Source organism: Apostichopus japonicus, chromosome 7 (genome assembly GCF_037975245.1).
Source record: "Apostichopus japonicus isolate 1M-3 chromosome 7, ASM3797524v1, whole genome shotgun sequence".
Taxonomy (NCBI): domain Eukaryota; kingdom Metazoa; phylum Echinodermata; class Holothuroidea; order Aspidochirotida; family Stichopodidae; genus Apostichopus; species Apostichopus japonicus.
The window spans coordinates 12,887,114-12,896,949 of record NC_092567.1 but is presented as its reverse complement, the minus strand read 5'-3'; positions in this window follow the sequence as shown (position 1 = coordinate 12,896,949).

Here is a 9,836-nt window from a genome sequence, read left to right as displayed (position 1 = left end):
ATCGGTACCGAACATTCGAGCGATCGGTACCGAACATTCGATTGATTGGTACCGCACATTCGATCGATCGGTACCGAACATTCGATTGATCGATACCGCACATTCGATCGATCGGTATCGAACATTCGATTCACCATTAACGAACATTCGATTGATCGGTTCCGAAAATTCGATTGATCGGTACCGCACATTCGATTGAGCGCCACCGCACATTCGATCGATCGGTACTGAACAATCGATTGATTGGTACCGCACATTCGATTCATCGATACCGAACATTCGATTCATCGGTACCGCACATTCGATCGATGGGTACCGAACATTCGATTCATCGGTACCGAACATTCGATCGATCGGTACCGAACATTCGTTTGATCGGTACCGCACATTCGATTTATTGGTTCCGCACATTCGATTGATCGGTTCCGCACCTTCGATCGATCGGTACCGAACATTCGATTCATCGGTACCGCACATTCGTTTGATCGGTTCTGCACATTCGATTGATCGGTACCGCACATTCGATTGATAGATACTGCACATTCGATCGATCGGTACCGCACATTCGATTTATCGGTACAGAACATTCGATTCATCGATACCGAACATTCGATTCATCGGTACCGCACATTCGATCGATCGGTACCGAACATTCGATTCATCGGTACCGCACATTCGATCGATCGGTACCGAACATTCGATTGATCGGTACCGAACATCGATTGATCGGTATCGAACATTCGATTCACCATTAACGAACATTCGATTGATCGGTTCCGAAAATTCGATTGATCGGTACCGACCATCGATTGATCGGTACCGAACATTCGATTGATCGATACCGCACATTCGATTCATCGATACCGAACATTCGATTCATCGGTACCGCACATTCGATCGATGGGTACCGAACATTCGATTCATCGGTACCGAACATTCGATCGATCGGTACCGAACATTCGTTTGATCGGTACCGCACATTCGATTTATTGGTTCCGCACATTCGATTGATCGGTACCGAACATTCGATTGATCGATATTGAACATTCGATCGATCGGTTCAGAACATTCGATTGATCGATACCGCACGTAAATCGAAGGTGCGGTATCGATAAATCGAATAAATCGAATGTGCTGTACCTATAAACCGAATGTTCGGTACCGATAAATCGGATCTGCGGTACCGATCAATTGATTGTGCGATACCGATAAATCGAATGTGCAATATCCATAAATCGAATGTGCGGTACCGAAAAAGCGAATGTGCGATATAAATTAATCGAATGTGCCATACCGATAAATCGAATGTTTGGTACCGAAAAATCGGATGTTCGGTGCCGATAAATCGAATATAGGGTACCGATCAATCGAATGTGCGGTACCGATTAATCGAATATGCGGTACCGATAAATCGAATGTGCTGTACCGATAAATCGAATATGCGGTACCGATCAATCAAATATGCGATATTAATTAATCGAATGTGCGGTACCGATCAATCGATTGATTGGTACCGCACATTCGATTCATCGGTACCGCACATTCGATCGATGGGTACCGAACATTCGATTCATCGGTACCGCACATTCGTTTGATCGGTACCGCACATTCGATCGATCGGTACCGAACATTCGATTCATCGGTACCGCACATTCGATCGATCGGTACCGAACATTCGATTGATCGATACCGCACATTCGATCGATCGGTATCGAACATTCGATTCATCATTAACAAACATTCGATTGATCGGTTCCGAAAATTCGATTGATCGGTACCGCACATTCGATTGAGCGCCACCGCACATTCGATCGATCGGTACTGAACAATCGATTGATTGGTACCGCACATTCGATTCATCGATACCGAACATTCGATTCATCGGTACCGCACATTCGATCGATGGGTACCGAACATTCGATTGATCGGTACCGAACATTCGATCGATCGGTACCGAACATTCGTTTGATCGGTACCGTACTGCACATTCGATTCATCGGTACCGCACATTCGTTTGATCGGTACCGCACATTCGATCGATCGAAACCGCACATTCGATTTATTGGAACCGCACATTCGTTTGATCGGTACCGCCTATTCGATTCATCGGTACCGCGCATTCGTTTGATCGGTACTGCACATTCGATTGATCGGTACCGCACATTTGATTGATAGGTACGGAAGATTTGATTCATCGGTACCGATCATTCGATTCATCGATACCGCACATTCCATTTATCAGAACCGCACATTCGATTGATCGGTACCGCACATTCGATCGATCGGTTCCTCACTTTCGATTGATCGGTACCGCACATTCGATTTATTAGTTCCGCACATTCGATTGATCGGTACCGAACATTCGATTGATCGATATTGAACATTCGATCGATCGGTTCAGAACATTCGATTGATCGATACCGCACGTAAATCGAAGGTGCGGTATCGATAAATCGAATGTTCGGTACCGATAAATCGGATCTGCGGTACCGATCAATCGATTGTGCGATACCGATAAATCGAATGTGCAATATCCATAAATCGAATGTGCGGTACCGAAAAAGCGAATGTGCGATATAGATTAATGGAATGTGTCATACCGATAAATCGAATGTTTGCTACCGAAAAATCGAATGTTCGGTGCCGATAAATCGAATATAGGGTACCGACCAATCGAATGTGCGGCACCGATTAATCGAATATGCGGTACCGATAAATCGAATGTGCGGTACCGATAAATCGAATATGCGGTACTGATCAATCAAATATGCGATATTAATTAATCGAATGTGCGTTACCGATCAATCGATTGATTGGTACCGCACATTCGATTCATCGATACCGAACATTCAATTCATCGGTACCGCACATTCGTTTTATCGGTACTGCACATTCGATTGATCGGTTCCTCACTTTCGATTGTTCGGTACCGCACATTCGATTTATTGGTTCCGCACATTCGATTGATCGGTACCGAACATTCGATTGATCGATATTGAACATTCGATCGATCGGTTCAGAACATTTGATTGATCGATACCGCTCATAAATCGAAGGTGCGGTATCGATAAATCGAATAAATCGAATGTGCTGTACCTATAAATCGAATGTTCGGTACCGATAAATCGGATCTGCGATACCGATCAATCGATTGTGCGATACCGATAAATCGAATGTGCAATATCGATAAATCGAATGTGCGGTACCGAAAAAGCGAATGTGCGATATAAATTAATCGAATGTGCGGTACCGATAAATCGAATGTGCGATATCGATAAATGTGCGGTACCTATTAATCGAATGTGCGGTACCGATAAATCGAATGAGCGATTCCAAAAAATAGAAGTTGCGGTACCGATCAATCGAATGTGCGGTACCGATAAATATAATGTTCGGAACCGATAAATCGAATGTGGTGTACCGATTAATCGTATGTGCGGTACCTATCAATCGAATGTGCGGTACCTATTGATCGAATAAGCGATACCGATAAATCGAAGTTGCGGTACCGATCAATCGAATGTGCGGTACCGATAAATAGAATGTTCAGAACCGATAAATCGAATGTTCGGTACTGATCAATCGAATGTGCGGTACCGATAAATCGAATGTGCGGTATCGATCAATCGAATATGCAGTACCGATCAATCGAATGTTTGGTACGCTCAAGCGAATGTGCTGTACCGATCAATCGAATGTGCGGTACCGATAAATCGAATGTGGGGTACCTATTGATCGAATAAGCGATACCGATAAATCGAAGTTGCGGTACCAATCAATCGAATGTGCGGTACCGATAAATAGAATGTTCGGAACCGATAAATCGGATGTTCGGTACTGATCAATCGAATGTGCGGTACCGATAAATCGAATGTTTGGTACCGCTCAAGCGAATGTGCTGTACCGATCAATCGAATGTGCGGTACCGATAAATCGAAAGTGCGGTACCGAACAATCGAATGTGCGGTACCGATAAATCTCATGTTCGGTATCGATAAATCGAATGTGCGGTACCGATAAATCGAATGTGCGGTACCTATTGATCGAATAAGCGATACCGATAAATCGAAGTTGCGGTACCAATCAATCGAATGTGCGGTACCGATAAATAGAATGTTCGGAACCGATAAATCGGATGTTCGGTACTGATCAATCGAATGTGCGGTACCGATAAATCGAATGTTTGGTACCGCTCAAGCGAATGTGCTGTACCGATCAATCGAATGTGCGGTACCGATAAATCGAAAGTGCGGTACCGAACAATCGAATGTGCGGTACCGATAAATCTCATGTTCGGTATCGATAAATCGAATGTGCGGTATCGATCAATCGAATGTGCGGTATCGACAAATGGAATGTGCGGTACCGAAAAAATCGAATGTGCCGTACCGATAAATCGAATGTTCGAAACCGATAAATTGAAGGTGCTGTACCGATCAATCGAATGTGCGGCACCGATAAGTCGAATGTGCGGTACCGATAAATCGAATGTGCGGTACCGATAAATCGAATATGCGGTACAAATAAATAGAATGTGCTGTACCGATCAATCCGATGTGCGGTACAGATCAATCAATGTGCGGTACGTATCAAATGAATGTGCGGTACCGATAAATGGAATGTGCGGTACCGATAAATCGAATGTGCGTTACCGATAAATAGAATGTGCGGTACCGATCAATCGAATGTTCGGTACCGATCAATCGAATGTGCGGTACCGATAAATCGAATGTTCGGTAACGATCAATCGAATGTGCGGAACCGATCCATAGAAAGTGCGATACCGATAAATCGAATGTGCGATACCGATAAATCAGGGGCGTCAATCCGATTGAAACGTGGGGGGGGGGGGGCGTAATCGATTCGAGTATTCCGGCCGTTAGTACTATCTAAGCGGAGCGCCACTATCGGTTGGCGCGCAGCGTACCAAGCAAATTTCAGATTTCAATACCTGTCAGATCGCTGGAGATGGCTGGATAGCAGCCATCTAGTTGCGTGATTTCGGGTGAAAAAATTACAAATTCGTCACTCAGGAAATCTGCAATAAAGTTCATGCGACCTTCATTTTTGGTGGATTATTTATTTTATTAGTGATTCCAATTGACATGAACATTAGAACCCGGTGCAAGTTGACAAATGATGCGGCGAACTGGAACCCCAGCCCCATTTTGCCATATGTTTCAGGATAGAATACCCCTCAATTGTTCAAACCCATGGCAACTAACAATCTGTGAATACATTTACTTCGAAATGGGCACATTATATTGCACCAAGTCGGTCAAGGAATGACCCCAGGGCCTCAGATATAGGCCTAAAGCAGGGGTGCAGGGCTACCTTTTTGAATGAATGGGCCAGATTTTAGAAGCGAAAGACAGGGCCGCACCTAACCAACGACCTGCTGTTGATTTCAAACCTTTGCTTCCGGGGACGTTCAAGCAATAGGTGTGTGTACTAATCTGTATTCACAAAAACATAATGTCAATGCAGTCCAGTTGCTAATTAATGGTGATAATAGACCTACCTGACAACATCATAAGCGCAGATAAATTCTAGGCAGCTAGTTCATTTTTTGTGATGATGTAAAAAATCACTGGCCTGCGGGCCGTAGTTGCCCACCCCTGGCCTGTAGGAACGATGTCCCAAATGTCCCGGACATATAGGCGAAGGAAGCTATCCGCCGCGACTGCATGTGAGTTTCTCGACTTGCCGTCCTGGGAGCCATACCACAAAATTGGTGCATTTCCTCATACGCCATTATTAATAATTTAAATAACTAACTAGTTAGGCACAGCCCAGATCCGAGTTCGTATAGTGAGCTTAGCGCAAATTTGGCCAAAAGTCGTCCTACGCCAGCATGTTAGACCACCAATGACTTTTAATACCACCCGTGACACACTCCCAATGGGACTGTGTCAGTTTAAATGTTTTGCTAGGTCTAAGAGAATACATTTCTATGAAATTTGAAACAAGGATGGCAAGACAAACCACTTTTATATGTTTTCAGGACCTCACACATGCGCATGTATCGTCAGACTTAGAATAGGACCCATGTGAGTGGTGGCTAAAGTGATGAAGGCATCCAAACATATCAGTGGTTGTTCGTTGGAGTACTCACGCAAGTTACCTCGGTTGCTAGGTGGATCTGCATCTGGTTATAGGGTGAATTCTGGTCGGAGCGTATTATGTAACCACCGTGTACCCAGCAACGTAGCTAAGGCCTGATGATGGAGAGGGGGCGGGGGAGGGGGGGGGGGGCGTGTAGTGGCTGAAAATCCAACTGGATGGGTTTTGAAGCCAGAAAATGCCGACTGCTGCTTTGTACCCCCCACCCTCGCGCTACTCGTCTACGATACGGTCAGTGTCAGACACCCAATCTTTCGCGACTGCACTTTTGTTCCGAACTATTTTTCGATACATTTGTACCCACTGGCACTCATTTCACAAATTTATTAGCCCCCCCCCCACCAACCCTAACCAAATATTTTTGTGAAATTTCGGGCAAAATGCTGATAATTTTTCAGGCACTTACTGAAAGAAAGATAATTTGCAATGTGTTTTTTCAGTAGTTAAACTTATATTATTATTATCATTAATATTGTAACGACTTCCAAATAACTCTAACCAATATGGAAGGGTAATAAGACGGACATGATTGTATGTTCATTGTATGCGATTTAAAAATCGATGCATGTCTATATGATATGCACATAGACATGTGGAACGCGCTTAGCGCGCGAAAAATTTTGGTTATATCTTTCGGGCAAGTCGTTACAACCCCTTCCCCCCAAATCAATTGGGCTCCTACGCCTATGGCGGTAGTTCTACTAGGCATTTTTTGATTGGAGTATTTAAAATCATACGAAGCTTTGTACGGTGGAGTATAATAATCGCGAGATACAATTTCTCAAAGTGGCAAGGAATACGTGGTAAATATGACAGATTCAAGGTAAATTTTGACCGAAATTGTTCAATTTTTAGGTCATGCACAATCGCAGGAATAAATGAATAGGCCTAGATAAACTAGAGTGCGACAGTTGGAAATTCCGACTGTCGCACTCCAATTTTCCAACTATCGTCAGTTTTACTAAGTTTGGGGTGAGACACCCCACACCTCACACCCCCCTCTATCGACGTCCCTGCGTGTACCCGGTATCACTAAACAACAAGATAAGATGGGATGCGCTGCCACGGAATATGCTCCCTTATTCATTTACCCAATATTAGAGAAAGGGAACCGTCTTTGAAACACCATCTACAACTAAACAACAACTATGTACAAGCTTTGGCTCTAGCTATGATGTGCTGTCTCTTATGATAATGACGGAGCGCACTATTTTTCTACTGGAATCGCCCGAAGATGCGGCGTCCGTAATCCGAGGAACCAACGAACTTCTCTGCTAACTCCTCAGGCTTCAACTGGGCTAGACGTTCGCGGTGAATATGGCACACCATCACATGGTTCAGCCTATGTTGAGTCATGGTGCTCCGTAGCCATGTTTTCAAACGCCCCAAAACACTAAAGTATCTCTCGGCTTCCGTCGAACTGGCGGAGGAGACGAGGAGGACCACAAGAGAGCTTCGACTTCACCAAACATAGCCCGTACCGCTGGATTCATCAACTTGAATATTTGTCTAAACCCTTCAACCGACGACGACTGGAACTGGCCTCGAAAGAAAGGCAGACTAAGCTTAAGATTGTCGGAGAGCTCAGGGTACCAACTCACGAGATCTGGGTGGAATTCTCCATTAAGCAACAAGTTGATTAATATTCGATGATATGAATCCTGAGATGTGTACCGTAAGTCTTAACCAAATAGCCACATCATTACTCTTTTTCCAAATGTGTGGGGGACATTTGGTATTGTTTCCACCACCCATCGAAATGTGGGGGGGGGGGACGTGTCCCCCCGCCCCCCTGGATTGACGCCCATGCGATAAATAGAAAGTTCGATACCGATCAATCGAGAGTGTGGTGTCGATAAATCGAATGTGCGGTACCTATTAATCGAATGTGCGGTACAGATCAATCGAATGAGCGGTACCGATAAATCTAATGTGGTCTACCGATTAATCGAATGTGCGATACCGATAAATCGAATGTTCGGTACTGATCAATCGAACGTGCTGTACCGATAAATTGAAAGTGCGGTACCTATAAATCGATAGTGCGGTACCGATCAATCGAATATGCGGTGTCGATAAATTGAATGTTCGGTACTGATCAATCAAATGTGCGGTACTGATACATCGAATGTGCGGTACCGATGAATCGAATGTGTTGTATCGATAAATAGAATGTGTGGTACCGTTCAATCGAATGTGCGGTACCGATCAATCGAATGTGCGGTACAGATCAAACGAATGTGCGGTACTGATCAATCGAATATGCGGTGTCGATAAATTGAATGTTCGGTACTGATCAATCAAATGTGCGGTACTGATAAATCGAATGTGCGGTACCGATGAATCGAATGTTCGGTACTGATCAATCGAATGTGCGGTACCTATCAATCGAATGTGCGGTACCTATCAATCGAATGTGCTGTACCGATAAATCGAATGTGTTGTATCGATAAATAGAATTTGCGGTACCGTTCAATCGAATGTGCGGTACCGATCAATCGAATGTGCGGTACAGATCAAACGAATGTGCGGTACTGATCAATCGAATGGGCGGCACTGTTCAATCGAATGTTCGGTACTGTTCAATCGAATGTTCGGTACCGATCAATCACATCTACACTATGTTTTTCTTCAATTTTAGGATACAAATTCAGGATGATAAAAATAACATGAGAAAGTATCAAATAACGTCAGTTAGGATGATTAGACTGAGTTCCTGTCAGGAATTTTCCTGAAAACTGTCACCTGATGGGGCAAAGTTTTTCTTATGTTGACCGCACTTTTTAGCTTCCGTAAAATCGTATTTATTAACGTACATATATTCAAAAGGTGCTTTAGCTTAGGTTTGTATGGCGGGCCATCAGTCTCAAATCGTGGGGAATCGACATATACCGATTTAAATCGACATATAACAATTTCCTTCGACTTATACTAGTTTCAAGCAGCTTAAATTGACTTTTACCTATTTAAATTTACATATACCAGTTTAATTCTACATATCGTCGATTTAAATCATCACATAGCAGTTTAATTCGACATATCATCTATTTAAATTGACATATACCAATTTAAATCGATGAAAAGTAAAATAAATTGGTATATGTCAATTTAAATCGACATATATTAGTTTAAATCGATGATATGTCGAATTAAATCGGTATATGTCAATTTAAATCGAAATATACCAATTTAAATCGATGATAAGTAAAATAAATCGGTATATGTCAATTTAAATCGACATCTACCAGTCTAAATCTATGAAACGTGAATTAAATTGGTAGGTGTCAATTTAAGTTGCTAGAAACTGGTATAATTCCACAGAAATCGTCTTCTATTGATTTTATTCGACATATCATCGATTTCAACTGGTAGATGTCGATTTAAATCGACATAGGCTATAGCCTACCGATTAAGTTTACATATCATCGATTTAAATTGGTCGATTGGTCGATTTAAATGATATGTCGATTTAAATATGTATATGTCAATTTGAGTTGCTAGAAACTGGTATAAGTCCAAGGATATTGACTTCAATCGATTTAAATCGACATATCATCGATTAATACAGGTAGATGTCGATTTAAATTGACATATACCGATTTATTTTACATATCATCGATTTAAATCGGTATATGTCGATTTAAACTGGTGTAAGTCGAATTAAATTGGTGTATGTCGATTTAAATTGACATATACCGATTTAATTCGACATA